The sequence below is a fragment of the Erpetoichthys calabaricus genome, chromosome 1 (genome assembly GCF_900747795.2).
Source record: "Erpetoichthys calabaricus chromosome 1, fErpCal1.3, whole genome shotgun sequence".
NCBI lineage: Eukaryota > Metazoa > Chordata > Cladistia > Polypteriformes > Polypteridae > Erpetoichthys > Erpetoichthys calabaricus.
Genome location: NC_041394.2, coordinates 19472673 through 19489846, shown reverse-complemented (window position 1 = coordinate 19489846; position 17174 = coordinate 19472673).

Below are 17174 nucleotides of genomic sequence, written 5' to 3'. Positions count from 1 at the left end.
CCTTTTAGAGAAGCCATTTTGGGTACCGTTGTCAGGGTCATATCTTGCTTTTCTAAGGGCGTGGTCTCTGGGGTCGTGACCTTGCATTAATCAGCAGACAGGATTTTCTCTGAGCCTTATCCGATCCACAGATAAAACATTATTTACATTTTTGACTTCTCGTGTTTTTACTGTTTTGTCATGTCTTGCCTGGTTTTCGACTGCTTACCTGCTATTTGACTGTGAATTTTGCCACTCGTCTGGCTTTTGGTCTCTTCATTTATTTTTATTAGGTATCTGAGAGATGTCCTATGGTTGCAGGAGCCTAACTGAATTCTGACTTCTGATTGTTGCTGTTCCAATATGGAAGTCAAGGCAGAAGAGCTTTGTGACTTCAGGCAATATGATGCTGAAGTTGTTCTGGCTTCCCATCATCCTTCCTTCCTTCAGACAGGTGCTATAGAACTATTAACAACAGGAATGTGAGATTTATGAACAGTTTCTACCTGCAGGTATTGATGATGCTCAGCTGTCATAGGTGATAAACTGTCTGCCATCAACTGAACTGTGATTCTTGTGTATCTAATGTTATACTTAGTGTTATTTACTGTGATTATAACTAATATTAGATTTATGTTCAAAGTTTTTTCTCTTCCTGATGTTTTATATTGATTATTGTGCCTGCAGAGTTTTTTTACGCAAGTAAGAATGTCACCGTTGTGGAAAAGAGGTGAAAAAGAGAGTGCAGGCAGGGTGGAGTGGGTGGAGAAGAGTGTAAGGAGTGATTTGTGATAAACGGGTATCAGCAAGAGTGAAAGGGAAGGTCTACAGGACGGTAGTGAGACCAGCTACAGTATGTTATATGGGTTGGTGACAGTGGCACTGACCAGAAAGCAGGAGACAGAGCTGGAGGTGGCAGAGTTAAATATGTTAAGATTTGGGTGTGATGAGGATGGACAGGATTAGAAATGAGGACATTAGATGGTCAGCTCAAGTTGGACGGTTGGGAGACAAAGTCAGAGAGGCGAGATTGCATTTGTTTGGACATGTGCAGAGAAGAGATGCTGGGTATATTGGGAGAAGGATGTTAAAGACTGAGCTGCCAGGGAAGAGGAGAAGAGGAAGGCCTAAGAGAAGGTTTATGGATGTGGTGAGAGAAGACATGCAGGTGATGGGGGTGACAGAGCAAAATGCAGAGGAAGGGAAGATATGGAAGAAGATGATCTGCTTTGGCAAGCCCTAACAGAAGAAGAAGAAGAAGAATTGTACATGTGACAATAATAAAGACCTTACCCTTGGGAAGAGGGTGTTAGTGTCAACCCCTGATCGGGAGGTGAACTACAAGTCAACTCCAAGCCCTGAAGATGTTCTCTACTCACTAGTGCTTTATATTTCTGTATTATAAACATGGATTCAGTTTTTTGGATTGTGAAATCAACTTTATTGACTTTTTTTTTGGCAAGCATTTTGGATTCCTGTTGTGCTTTGTTTTGTGTCTGTTGGTGAATATTTATCAAAGAAATCTTTATACATTAAGGAACATTTTTACTTTGTCATATACATAGTATAGAGAGAGTGTAGGAATCGGAACAAATTTGACCTCGAGATTTTGATGAATCTTGATGATTTAGACCTTCCTGAGTCTGAAAATACCATTTTTAAAATTCTGTCTGTGTATAAACACGATAACTCAAATACTTTATCCACGGTCAATGAGATTTTGTACACCTGCTTTATATCAAAAATAAGGAATCTTATCAACTTTTGGGCCACTTCTGGTAACTGGTCAGTCAGTCATTATCCAACCCACTATATCCTAACACAGAGTCACGGGGGTCTGCTGGAGCCAATCCCAGGGCACAAGGCAGGAACAAATCCCGGGCAGGGCGCCAGACCACCACAGGCTACACACACCAAGCACACTCTAGGGACAATTTAGGATCGCCAATGCACCTAACCTGCATGTCTTTGGACCGTGGGAGGAAACCGAAGCAGACACGGGGAGAACATGCAAACTCCATGCAGGGAGGACCTGGGAAGTGAACCCGGGACTCCTTACTGCGAGGCAGCAGCGCTACCCACTGCACCACTGTACCACCCACTGGAAATGGTAGTTTAACTGAATATTTTCGTGAATTTTCAAGTAAACTATGGTTATAATTACAGATAGATGATTCAAATTTTTTATAGATAGATAGATAGATAGATAGATAGATAGATAGATAGATAGATAGATAGATAGATAGATAGATACTTTATTAATCCCAAGGGGAAATTCGCAATATTAAAAATTTATAATGATAAAAAGTATAAGATATGAAATTTGAGAAAAATTACTCAACCGGAAGTATCATTTTATTTAAAAAAAATCAGAATTTTTTGTATCATGCAAATATAAATGTGTACACAATATGAAAACTGTATTCAATTTAACAATATTCTTTCAATAACTATTGTTAATGTTATTTTAATTTATACATCATCAGTTTAACAATAACGTGTAAACATTGAATATGCCATGTAAATATAAAGAAGTAATTTGAACAATAAGCTGCCTCATCCCCGTCGTGTTCTTGGTAATACATTTCATTTTACAATATCTTTGTTTATTTCCGCCATCATTATCATAATTAAATGTAGCTAAATGCAGTTTTACCTATGGCAATTTATTACAACAAATCTATATATATAATTCACTGAGCTGCCGACAAGTAAGACACCCATGGAGAGCACGCAAGACAGCCACGCCCACCAACTCTGACTCGACAACTCACAAAATGCAGTGTCACAGAGTCACGTCCACCAACTCGGACGTGACAACTCACAAAACATGGCGTCATTCACGTTCATCTCTGCTACAGTGCCCATACACCTCTGAGCCACGTTGACTTTTCAGTTACGACGCAGGACGGTGTCATGTCTACCTGGCACAGAGAGGCGTGGGTAAGCCGTTGAACCCCATTCGTGCTGGAAACCGGGGCTTGTATTTGTTCCCCACAAATGAGGAATTCCCAGTAAGTGCGGGTCATACGCTCGCACTGATTACGTCCCTGCCCTTTGTACAAACTCCCTTCCCCCCCCCCCAAGCTACTACCATGGTCGGGTGACTTTGTAGATTATATATAGAAAAACAGCCAGAACCGCAAAGAACAATGAAAAGTCTACGTGGCTCAGAGGTGCATGTGGACTGTACCAGAGACAAAAGCGAATGAGGAGCTGTTTGGAAAATGAACAGTCAAGGTGACTCATAGGTGCATGTGGACTATGCAAAGACGAAAACGACTCAGGTGACGAGTTGGGGGTGGGCACATGAGCAGGCAGTGCATACTGAACGAGAAATCAGCAGACTAGCATGACGGAGGGGGCGGAATGGGCATCCTTCCCCTCTCCTCCCGTTCCGCCCTCAGCACCCGAGCGCCGTCCACCCCTGTCCCTTGCTCTGGGAGGAGAAGGCGCAACGGCGGTCCTCCAGTTTTCAGTCACAGACAATTGTATGTTGGTTCGTACCGTGCATTGTTACAATGTTACTTTTCTTGGTGGTTTATTAAATTACGAATTTTTCAAATGTTAATTTTTTCCCTGTGCTTAAAAATCATTAAAAAAGCGGCCTGATTATGCGGCGTTGGCTAGTATTATATAATACTAACACTTTTTCTGTGTTTTATGGTGACTATAACACTTTTTACTTTGCACATAATCTAGGTAAACTGTATGTAATCATGAAAAAATTCCACCTCCCTAAGTGCAAAAGAATAATTTTAATATAAAGTTTGATTATAAATAGAAATAAATGATTGTGTATCAATATCATCAATTAGTTATGATGAGAAACAAAGACATATGATATCTGAGAAATATTGCACAACTGGAAGTGGTTCTGATGACCTTTTCCTCCATCTCAGTATAGAGAAGTTGAGGAGTGCACACTCCTGATTTTTTTGTTATGTGGAAGCCAGAGGTTTTCACGGTTCCTCTCTCCCGTTCTGGTGTTTTTGACTTTTGTGATTCCTGTCTTGTTGAGACTGTTTTTTGATTCCATTTCTCATCTCGTCTCTCTCTCCTTCTGTCTTGACTCCATTTTCTTCCACCTACCAATTCAGCCATCACTGTAATTCTCCTCCCAACTCTCGAGTCAAAGGCACTTTGGCTATGAAGAAGCATTTAACCGCTGTGTTGGGATGGCAGGGATCAAGGGCTTCTCTGCTTATTGTATGAAGATGCCATGGCACCTATTAATACAGTTCATCTCTTTATCCTTACTGATAGATCTCAGAGGCAGTGTCCATGAAGCCTGCCTTAAAGAGTAAAGGCTAATCAGCTCTTTACAAACCAAAGCCATGTGTTCCTACCTAACAAAGTTGAGATTTATAACTGGCCCAACTTTTAAAAGGCCTGCCTGTTTCCACTTGTCTTGGCCTGGGATCTCGTGCTGCCTCCTGTCATCCAGCACATCGTTTCACCTCCTGTCAAACCTTTCTCAGTATTCTCAGTGGCACTTACTGAGTTGCCTGCCATCTAGCCTTATATGAGAACATTACTCTCCTCCTGGTGCCTATTGGCCTTCCATGCCACCCAACACAGTAGTCAGCCCCCTTCACTTTCTGCTCACTTTATTATGTTGTAGTTTTAATTTTAAATGGGTAAATTTGCCATTTATGTCCATCAATCTACACGCAATAGCCCATAATGACAAAGTGACAACATGTTTTCACAATGGTTTGCAAATATTTTAAAATTCCAAAACTGAAATCTCTTGCTGCTCTAAGTATTCACACCCTTAATTCATTACTTTGTAGAAGCTGCTTTTGCAGTAGTCGAAGTTTCAGCCATTTCAGTTCTGCCCTGGAAACCGTAGTGTTCAAATACAGTTTTTCTGTCTATTTTGCTTGTTTTTTATGTTAACAGTTGTGACGTGCATACTCATGGGAGACAACTTATGAGACTGAATAACTGGGATTACCCGCCAAGCCAGGGGTTGGCGCTGTGCTCTAATTCTTTCTCTCTTTCTCCCCCTGCAGACCAGCTGATTGACTCTTCCACCGCTGGCGTTATTTCTGGTCTCCACTCAACTGGACCTGTCCCTTCTGGTCTACCCGCCATATAAATCCTCCACTCTTCATTGATCATCACTTCTGTTTAGAGCTCCTGTCTGTAAAGATTATTTCCTTTGCCTGAACATATTATACGGGGATACCATGTTGGCATCCCCAACTCCTTTTTGGTGTTGTTGTGTCACAGTGTTGATTATTTTGTGTCTATATATCTTCGGTTATGGTATTTGTATTTTGTGGGTTGTCCCTCAAGAGATAGATCCACCTTCCCATCACTACACTATAAAGGTTAAGAAAAATTCAGTCACACATGTGCTCACAAAGGACAGCTGAAAGGCTCTAGTGACTGTAATTCTACCACCGCTCCAGGGGTTGGCGCTGTCCTAATGCCTTTTTTCCTTCCTCCCTCTGCAAATCTGTTGATTGATGGCTTTATCACCACTAATGTCACTTCCAGTGTCTGACTACCTGCCACACTCAAAGATCCGCCATCTTATTTAGTTCTATTGTGAACTTACATCTGCAAAGATGTCTCAGCAATAATTGTGTCTTTGTTTGTTCAAATGCCGTTATAGGGGGTGACCAGACTTTATCATTGTCTTGTCATTCTCATACAACCCATAGTCCTTTGCAGTTTATTGTTAATGTGCTAGTGGTGTGGTGAGTTTAGTTGGGTTTGTGATTATTTTTGTGCTGTTGTGATACTCTGGATTTTTGTGCTCTGTGTTTGACTTTGGCCTCTTGGATGTCATATTTGGACTGTGCTTGCTTTAGGATTGCCTTGTAGTAAACCTTCTGCCTTTATTTTCATGAAGTCTTCTCTTGATTGTACACTTTGGCAATGACAGGTCTACCTCCCAGAGGGTGTTCTTGGTTTGGATGAATGTCGTAAAGGGGTTCTTCTTCACCAAGGACAGAATTCAGTAATCCTCCAGCACAGTTGTCTTCTGTGGTTGTCCAGGCCTTCTGGTGTTGCTGAGTTCACCAGTGTGTTCCTTCTTTTTAAGAATGTACCAGATGGTTGATTTGACCACTCGTGATGTTTTTGCTATCTCTCAGGTGGGTTTGTTTTTACTTGCATGGACAGTTCTTTGGACCTCATGATGAAAGTTCACAGCGACAGCTACCAAATGAAAATTCCACACTGGGAATCAACTCCAGACCTTCTACCTTCTTAATGGAGCTCGCACCTGGCTATAGAACAGTTTGTCAGTCAAATGTCCAAATACTTTTGAGCCCCTAGAAATGGGGGGCTATTTAGAAAAATGGCTGTCATTCCTAAACGGCTCATATGGTATTTCTGATAAACCCCTTAAATTAAAGCTTAAAGTCTACATACACTTCAAACACATAAATGTTGCTTTATTTCAAATCTCTAGTTAATGGAATAACGAGGAACTTGCTCAGACCTGGCTATGGAACCACCCGTCAGTCAATTTTGTGCCCCTGAATATGGGTGTGGGGGACAATGTACAAAAATGTCTGTGATTCTTAAATGGCTCATACTTTTAATTAATGCTGAAAGCTTAAACTCCAATTATGTAATTGTTTCTTCATTTCAAATTCATTGTGAAGGCATACAAAGCCAAAATTTTTAAAATTGTGTCACTGTCCAAATATTTATGATCCTAACTGTATAATGTCCAGGAACAGGATGATATTCAGACTTGAAACATTAGCCATTACGTTTCCATGCAACTTAAGTCTTAGTATCCATTCCTTCTTTTTCCATATACAGTTTCTCCATTACAGTCATATGAAAAAGTTTGGGACCCCCTCTCAGCCTGCATAATAATTGACTCTCCTTTCAACAAAAAAGATGGTATGTCTTTCATTTCCTAGGAACATCTGAGTACTGGGGTTTTTTCCGAACAAAGATTTTTAGTGACGCAGTATTTAGTTGTATGAAATTAAATCAAATGTGAAGAACTGGCTGTGCACAAATGTGGGTCCCCTTGTAATTTTGCTGATTTGAATGCATGGAACTGCTCAATGCTGATTACTTGCAACACCAAATTGGTTGGATGAGCTCGTTAAGCCTTGAACTTCATAGACAGGTGTGTCCAATCATGAGATATAAAGATATTTAAGGTGGTCAATTGCAAGTTGTGCTTCCCTTTGACTCTCCTCTGAAGAGTAACAGCATGGGATCCTCAAAGCATCTCTCCAAAGATCTGAAAACAAAGATTGTTCGGTCTCCTGGTTTAGGAGAAGGCTACAAAAAGCTATCTCAGAGGTTTAAACTGTCAGTTTCAACTGTAAGGAATGGAATCAGGAAATGGAAAGCCGCAGGCACAGTTGCTGTTAAACCCAGCAGGTCTGGCAGGCCAAGACAAATACAGGAGCGGCAGATGAGCAGGATTGTGAGAATGGTTACAGAAAACCCATAGATCACCTCCAAATATCTGCAAGAACATCTTGCTGCAGATGGTGTATCTGTACATCGTTCTACAATTGAGTGCAATTTGCACAAAGAACAACTGAATGGCAGGGTGATGAGAAAGAAGCCCTTTCTGCACTCACACCACAAACAGAGTCACTTGTTGTATGCCAATGCTCATTTAGACAAGCCAGATTCATTTTGGAACAAAGTGCTTTGGACTGATGAGACAGAAATTGAATTATTTGGTCAAACAAAAAGCGCTTTGCATGGCGGAAGAAGAACACCGCATTCCAAGAAATCCACCTGCTACCTACTGTCAAATTTAGTGGAGGTTCCATCATGCTGTGGGGCTGTGTGGCTAGTTCAGGGACTGGAGCCCTTGTTAAAGTCGATGGTCGCATGAATTCAACCCAATATCAACAAATTCTTCAGGATAATGTTCAAATGTTCAGTCACAAAGTTTAAGTTACGCAGGGGTTGGATATTCCAACAAGACAATGACCCAAAGCACAGTTCAAAATCTACAAAGGCATTCATGCAGAGGGAGAAATACAATGTTCTGGAATGGCCATCACAGTCCCCTGACTTGAACATCATCGAAAATCTATGGGATGATTTGAAGCAGGCTGTCCATGCTCAGTAGCCATCAACTTTAACTGAACTGGAAAGATTTTGTATGGAAGAATGGTCAAAAATACCTCCATCCAGAATCCAAACACACGTCAAAGACTATAGGAGGACAGCGTCTAGAGGCTGTTATATTTGTTAAAGGAGGCTCAACTAAGTATTGATGTCATATCTCTGTTGGGGTGCCCAAATTTATGCACCTGTCTAATTTTGTTATGATGCATATTACATATTTTCTGTTCATCCAATAAACTTAATGTCACTGCTGAAATACTGTTTCCATAAGGCATGTCATATATTAAAAGGACTTTTTCATATGACTGTATAAGATTAATAGGATCTGAAGAAGAAATGAAGGCAAATAGACAGCGAGAAGGAATATAGGATTGTGAAATAGTGTGAGTCAAAATGGTGACAATGAGCGGAATGCAAAGACAGAAAAGAGCAAAACAGAAAAACCAGCATGTCAAACGTGAGATCGAAGAGGGTGTAAGAGAGAAGGAGGGAGCTGAGCTAACTGAGCAACAGAAATGGCAAAGAGTTAAGCCCTGAGGCAGTTGAAATTGGACCCGCGTCCTGACAGTGACTTGCTATTAATCACAGTAATAAAGAAGGATCCGGATCCTCTGAGAGCAAATTACTTGACACCACTCCTGAGGGCACATCTGCACTGGGGTCCGGCAAATGGGAAGGGTGGCGGCTAGTCGGAGCTCGTAAATTAGTACATCAGCCTGGCACACTCATCTTCTCTGCAGGCTCTCGAATGTCTGAAACCCTGACAGGCTTCTAAGGATGATGTCACCGCTAGCCAATCATAACGCTGCGGAGAAGGCACCTTCTCCTCTTCTGAGACGTCTCTGAGCTCCATTTTACTGGTTTTGGGGTACACAGAACACTATATATATGTGTTTTTCTGATGTTGCGATGGCTGTACCACCACACAGTACAATGTTTGATACCTGTCTAGGGGGTCCTCTGTGTAGAGCAGGAGTTCCCAACCTTGTGTAAGATGGCATTTCAGTGGGTGCGACAAAGAAGAAGGCTGCATCACAATCTGGCCAATTTGAGTGAGGTACATTGTCTGACTTTATCGTGGTGCAGTCGGTGTCTTACCGTGTGCCATCATTTGTAGGTCATTTATTAGTTTGTGCTCCTGTCCTACGATATGAAAAGACTCAAACATCGCTCACAAAGTTGTCACCTGTGAATGAGCCGCTCAAATGCGTGTTCTTATGGGTTCCTTGCTGCAGGTAGAACACTCGTAAAAGATGAATAACTTTATTTTAAGAGAATGGAATTTGAACCTTGCAATGACTCTTAGAGAACAGAGAGGTCTAGTATCGATTTCTGTGCAAGCCCTGATCAACGTCACTGCCATTGAGGTTTAATTGACATTTTTGCCAGTGGGAGGACTGGGGGTGACTGAATTAGATACAACGCCAGTTACTTCCACTCATCCCATCTTTTCTGCTGGCAGTCCTGGCAGTAGTACAGCAACTTTGACAGTGTGGAACAACTGTTTATAAACTGCTTTGCAGGTGTTATCGGGGGACAAAACTCGTCGACTGTATTTCACTGTTCGGGGGTGTTGCTTCACAGGGGTCCCCAAACCCCCAAACCTCTTGATTGTTGATTGTGTGTCATTTCCTCACGGCACTTGATGCTTCGCCGGATACCCTAATCCCCAGATTGTCAATTAAGTGTTGTAATAGAACCAGCCTCGACACACACAAAAAGGTTTGCAGCAGCTACCCATATATTGTCGTGGCTGCAAAAGGTTATGAAAATTGGCACTGATGTGCATAAGTTGGAGTTCCAGACTGAACTGAACAGTTAAGCCAAAGATGGTGGCTTTAAAGGCCTTTAAAGGAAGTGATGTCATTAAGTTCAGAACTGGAAGTGACGTCATTCTTGAGGGCCGGACCCAGAATTGACATCGTCAAGGTTGAATCAGGCAGAATTTCCAATATTTGGTTTGCAAAAATAACAGAGGAAGGTTTAATGCACCCCGCCACCCCCTGGCCTGGCGTGGTATTACCTTCATTTGGTCAATTCAGTTTCCTCCTTAGCGCACGTGTATGGCAATGTCTAAGCTTCACAAGGGACACATTTACAAGATTATTACTATAAGAGATGCCTCTTCAGTCTCATCTTTCAAATCTCTGCTGAAGACTCATTACTTCAGTTTAGCATACCCTGACTAGAGCTGCTGATTAACTGTAAAGATTATATCTTGGTTCTTGATCATTAGCACTAAAACATAAGTCATATGATAATTTGTTACTAACCCTCACCTATTCTGTTTCTATTCTCGGTACTCAAATGTGGCACTTGGTGCCACTGCCCACCTGCCAAGTTGTTTTGCCTGCCTAAGGTAAAGTCATCTCTAATGGAGGATTGCAGGAATCGTCAGGTAGAGGGGTCCTTTCATCGGATTGGCTCGCCCAGCACTGACTCAGGTATGGAATGGCCAGTAGGGGGAGGCAGCTTGATGCCCAAGGACTCTAAACAAACCCAAATCAAATTATATGACATCATCTACTGTTACTTTCTGCTCTATTTTACTATTATATTGTATTGAGGATTACTTGTGTTTTGTTCTGTGTATTGTAATGTATTGTACTGACCCCCTTCTTTTTGACACCCACTGCATGCTCAACCTACTTGGAAAGGGGTCTCTTTTTGAACTGCCTTTCCCAAGGTTTCTTCCATTTTTTCCTTAAAAGTTTTTTTTTGGGAGTATGTCTTGTCTTCTTAGAGAGTCAAGGCTGGGGGGCTGTCAAAAGGCAGGGCCTGTTAAAGCCTATTGTGGTGGAAGTGCTGCAGTCCATGGCTCCAGAATCATCCAGGCACCCCCTGGTGGTGGCCACATGCCCCAACAGGGTAGAGCTTCCAAGCTTCAATCCTGTGGTCCTGATGCAAACCAGGGGGGCTGCCGTCATGTATACTGGGGGAGGTCTTGCCTCTCTCTCGGTTTTTCCATCCTCCAGGCGTCCCGGCTGGGCAAGAGGCCACTGTCTTTGATGGGGAGTGTGGCTAGTCTACAACCCCAAATCAGAAAATGATGGGCCAGTATGGGAAATGCAATTAAAAAAAAAACAAAAGAAAACCAGTGATTCTTAAATGTACTTTAACTTTTATTTCATTGCAGACAGTATGAACCCAAGATTTTTCATATTGTGTTTGGTCGACTTCATTTCATTTGTTAATATACATCCATTTCTGCATTTCAACTCATTCCTAAAAAGTTGGTATGGGGGCAAATTAGGGCCAGTAATGAGGTAAAATAATAAAATAATGATGTGATTTCCAAACAGGTGATTGAAATCATGATTTGCATTCCATAAATGAGCATTTAAAATCTGTGAGTGGTGCTCCTAATATGTATGAGCGATTGCTCGGGCACTTGGCTTTGAGGGGAACATTGGTGGCAGGGACTGCCTCAGCCAGCCTGTGATCTAAAGTCTTAGTCACTGGGGCCACATTGTCTGCAAATGTATGAATGCAAGTCACTGAAATAACAGAACAGGTCATGGAAATGGCATGGACTGGCGACAGTCATAATAATGTGAAACAATCTGTCCTTCCATCCACTTATCTGCTCAGGGTCATGAGGAACTCATAATTATTCTAGCAGCACTGGGCAGGAACCCACCTTTGATGTGGGTCAATTAATCACTCTCTAAAGGATAAATACGTCATTTTTGAATTATTTTAAAATAGTGTTCTCTGAGTGAGCAGTGTTGCAAACACAAAAAATAGAATCATTGATGAAAATGATTCAGATGACAAGTTGAAATCCTCAGGATGGCCGTATTCATGTACAGTTAGTATACAATTAGAACATTAGAACAATCTAGATGAGAACAGGCCATTCAGCACAACAAAGCTCACCAGTCCTTTCTACTTCATTCTTCCATAATAACATTAAGTTGAGTTTTGAAGGTGCCTAAAGTCCTTCTGTCTACCACACTACGTGGTCACTTATTCCATGTATTTATGGTTCTCTGTCTAAAGAAAAGCATCCTAATGTTTGAATGAAATTTACCCTTAACAAGTTTCCAATTGTGTCTATGTGTTCTTAATGAACTTATTTTAAACTCACAGTCTTGATCCACTGGACTAATTCACGTCATAATTTTAAACACTTCAGTCAGGTCTCTGCTTAGTCTTACTTTGCTTAAACTGTAAAGGCTCAGCTCTTTTAATCTTTCCTCATAACTCATCCCCTGTAGCCCTGAATCAGCCTAGTCACTTTTCTCTGGACCTTTTCTAGTGTTGTTATGTCCTTTTTGTAGCCTGGAGACCCAAACTGCACCCAGTACTCCAGATGAGGCCTCACCAGTGTGTTATAAAGGTTGAGCAGAACCTCCTGTGACTTGTACTCCACACATCAAGGCGCTATATAACCTGACATTCTGTTAGCCTTCTTAATGGCTTTTGAACACTGTCTGGCATTTGAGAGTTGTGAATCCACTACAATTCCTAATTCCTTGTCATAAGGTGTACTTTCAAATTTTCACACCTCTCAATGTATATTCAAAACCTAACGTTTTTACATCTTACATGTAACACTTTACATTTACTGGCATTAATGTTCTTCTGCCAAAAATCTGACCAAGCCTGTAAACTGTCCATGTCCCTCTGTGATGATTCAATGGATATGAGATTATCTGACAGCCCACTGAGCGTCGCACCATTGGCATATTAAACAGTTTGTTATTTACAGTATGTTCCTATCCAAACCTCTATATATATAAAATCAAACTTGTGTCTGTCTGTCTGTCCGCTTTTCACGATAGAACTACTTAACAGATTTAGTCAGATTTTTTTCTATAATTTGCTTGAACATTCTGGTTGATTTTGCGACTTCTCTCATTGTGCTAAGAATCATAGTTCATTTGCAGGAGTGATATATTCGTGCTAATCTGAGACAGAGGCTGCAGGCAGAAAAGAGGGGGAATCGTAACATCAGGAGTGGGGAGCCGGGCAGGACCCTCCTCACAGTCCTGTTTCACTACTACATGGGGAGAGCCGCTGGGGACAGCTAGTCATTTATATGCATTTAAAATAGAAGCAGCCATAGCACTGACCCCTACTGGGTACCGCTGTTAATGTCAGCCAATTCTGATGAGGTTCCTCACAACCTTTGCTTCCTGTGTCTGAGCTAATTATGCAACCATCAACACAACACACCCTGAACTCCAACTTTTTTTAGCTTGATTACTATCCTCTCATGTGGCACAATATTAAATGCTTTCTGAAAGTCCAGATAAATAATATCATAAGTTCCACTTTGATCATATTCTTTTGTTGCCTCCGCATAAAATTCCAGCATGTTAGTAAACCATGACCTCGCTTTTCCGAACCCATGCTGACTGTTCAGTAAAACTCTTGTTCTTGCCACGTGTTGCTCAGTTTTTCCTTTAATAATTCCATTAATTATCTGTGACGCACATCAAGCTTCCTGACTTATAGTTGCTTGGATCTGCCTGGTCATCCTTATTATATAACGGGATTATATTTGCCATTTCCCAGTCTTTGGGAATTTCCCCAGTGCACAGTGACTCCCTAAAAATATGTGTCAAGGGTTTATATGTGTACTTGCTAATCTCCTTAAGAGCTCAAGGGTAAATATTATCTGGTCCTGGTGATTTATTTGATTTCAGCCTATTTAATCAAAGCAGCACTTCTCCCTCTACAATTTCCAAATCCTTCAGTACCTCCTTAGTAGTCCTTTTACCATTGGGAGGTTATCTGCTTCCTCACATGTGACGACTTCAGAAAAATGTGACTTTAGTGTATCTGTCATTTCACTGTCTGTATATTTTATTTCCCGTTTAACAATTCTTGATGCACTTCACCTCCTCCTTAACTGTTCTTTTACTAAAATGCTGAAAGAATCTCTTTGCATCGTATATACAGTTAGGTCCATAAATATTTGGACAGAGACAACTGTTTTCTAATTTTGGTTCTGTACATTACCACAATGAATTTTAAATGAAACAACTCAGATGCAGTTGAAGTGCAGACTTTCAGCTTTAATTCAGTGGGGTGAACAAAACGATTGCATAAAAATGTGAGGCAACTAAAGCATTTTTTGAACACAATCCCTTCATTTCAGGGGCTCAAAAGTAATTGGACAATTGACTCAAAGGCTATTTCATGGGCAGGTGTGGGCAAGTCCGTTGTTATGTCATTATCAATTAAGCAGATAAAAGGCCTGGAGTTGATTTGAGGTGTGGTGCTTGCATGTGGAAGATTTTGCTGTGAATAGACAACATGCGGTCAACGGAGCTCTCCATGCAGGTGAAAGAAGCCATCCTTACGCTGCGAAAACAGAAAAAACCCATCCGAGAAATTGATACAATATTATGAGTGGCAAAATCTACAGTTTGGTACATCCTGAGAAAGAAAGCAAGCACTGGTGAACTCAGCAACGCAAAAAGACCTGGACATCCACGGAAGACAACAGTGGTGGATAATCGCAGAATCATTTCCATGGAATGAATTCTGAGGTGTTCAGTGACATACTGTCTGCTCAAATCCAACTAAATGCAGTCAAATTGATTGGGCGGCGTTTCATGATACAGATAGACAATGACCCAAAACATACAGCCAAAGCAACCCAGGAGTTTATTAAAGCAAAGAAGTGGAAAATTCTTGAATGGCCAAGTCAGTCACCTGATCTTAACCCAATTGAGCAGGCATTTCACTTGTTGAAGACTAAACTTCAGACAGAAAGGCCCACAAACAAACAGCAACTGAAAGCCGCTGCAGTAAAGGCCTGGCAGAGCATTAAAAAGGAGGAAACCCAACATCTGGTGATGTCCGTGAGTTCAAGACTTCAGGTTGTCATTGCCAGCAAATGGTTTTCAAACAGGTATTAGAAATAAACATTTTATTTCCAGTTATTTAATTTGTCCAATTACTTTTGAGGCCCTGAAATGAAGGGATTGTGTTCAAAAAATGCTTTAGTTGCCTCACATTTTTATGCAATCGTTTTGTTCACCCCACTGAATTAAAACTGAAAGTCTGCACTTCAACTGCATCCGAGTTGTTTCATTTAAAATCCATTGTGGTAATGTACAGAACCAAAATTAGAAAAAAGTTGTCTGTCCAAATATTTATGGACCGAACTGTATAACCTTCCTAATATCCTTTTTAATAGTTGCCGTCATAAGCTAGACAGTTCACTTTGGTTATTAGTCTTATATACCGTATACAGCTGTTTTTTCCTTTGCAGCTTCTTTTTCAACTCTTTATTAATCCACGTCAGATTTTTTTTTTTTTTAATTTGAAACATTTTCCAATGTTTCTTCAAATTGTTCTGATATGTGAATCTCTAATGTTTCTTGTGAAGGTTCCCTGCATATCAAAGGAGGTTCATCTTGAGCCGCCCCAGGACAGGGTTTCATTGGTGCAGGGAGATGGGGGTCATGACAAAGAGCCAGGGGGCCACAGAGCTGTCGTGTGCCTATGGGCCAGTCCACTTGTGCCTCTAGCTGTTGTCTGACAACGGCGCCCGCTCAGTGCACAGCTATTGAGCTGACTAAGATAACCATCTGAGATGCACTGCCGACTGACAAAGAGCCACCTGTCTCCTCTGCGAGCACACTTCTAGCCCGCCACCCTCCCTTCTCTTATGTCGGTCTCTGCCTGCCACCCCTCACCTTTGCTCAAAGGGCTTTTCATCTTCAGAGATGGGTTGAAAATGGAGGACCTGCTGTCTCAGCAGATGTTCTCAGAAATTAAGCAGCACAGGTTTTCAAGGGTTAAAGTTCATGGTTTTGAATGCAGATCATTAGACCAGAAGCAGCAAAAAAGGCCATCTTCATTCACAATTTCCAAACGGGACTTTAAAAGCAGTTTTCTGTAGGCATATTCTACTATTGCAACAAAAATTATTACATCGGTCAGAAAGTTTCATTTATATATTTAAAGAAATAGCCAACAAAAAAATACAACTTTAGAAGTAAATTTAATTTAAAAGCTAAAGCAATACTAACTTAAACACTGTGATGTCTAGGATGTTTCTGTGAAGGATGGTAGAGCATTAGTAAGTTTTTGTGATTAGCAATTAGAGAGACAAAGTCAGAGAGGTGAGATTGCGTTGATTTTGGACATGTGCAGAGGAGAGATGCTGGGTATATTGGGAGAAGGATGTTAAGGATGGAGCTGCCAAGGAAGAGGAAAAGAGGAAGGCCTAAGAGAAGGTTTATGGATGTGATGAGGGAGGACATGAAGGTGGTGGTTGTGACAGAGCAAGATGTAGAGGACAGGAAGATACGGAACAAGATGATCTGCTGTGGCAACCCTTAACGGGAGCAGCTGAAAGAAGAAGAAGAAGAAGAAGAAGAAGAAGAAGTGATTAGTCCTGCTGCCTCACAGTATTAAGGATTTGGACTCACCGTCACTGTGTGGATCTTGCGTTGTTTTAAAAGACGTCCATATTGAGTTAGTGCTGTCCACTGGTGACTCCTGTCTGGGGCCCAGTGCACCTAATAAATACTAAAGATATTTCCACACCTAGAGTAGTTTGTTCAGGGAGGTTTCTTTTTCTTTTTTGTGTTAACTCTGGTGCAATATCTCCAAAAGCCCAGCTCATTTAGGTAGATGTGAACACATCAATCGCACTCAGGTGTGAACCAAAACAACAGAAGGGTGTTCAACAACTTGCGCAGTTTGCATGAAGTGTGAATGTGATCTGACATGGGACTGATTTGGCTACAGAAAATACTGCGTATTGTTCATGAAATTGTACGTTCTGTGGTAGTCACGCTAAGTGTCTGCTTCAGGTAATCAGGATATCACATTCCAGCATAATAAGTCGAGGATTAACATGGAGCACTAAATACAATAAATACAACATCAACAACTCCTATCACATCAACTGGAATGACCAGTGATGAGTGTATCTCTGACCATAAGTGTAGACGGTCCATAACTGAAGACCAAGCCAGGAGACAACTTATTAAACTGCACAAAGGGAAAGCTGCAGGACCAGATGGAGTCAGTCCTTGAGTTCTTAAGGCCTGTGCTGACCAACTTTGTGGTGTCCTCTGTCACCTGTTAAGTTTGTCTCTAAGGTTTCAGAAAGTGCCACTGCTGTAGAAAACATCCTGCATTGTTCC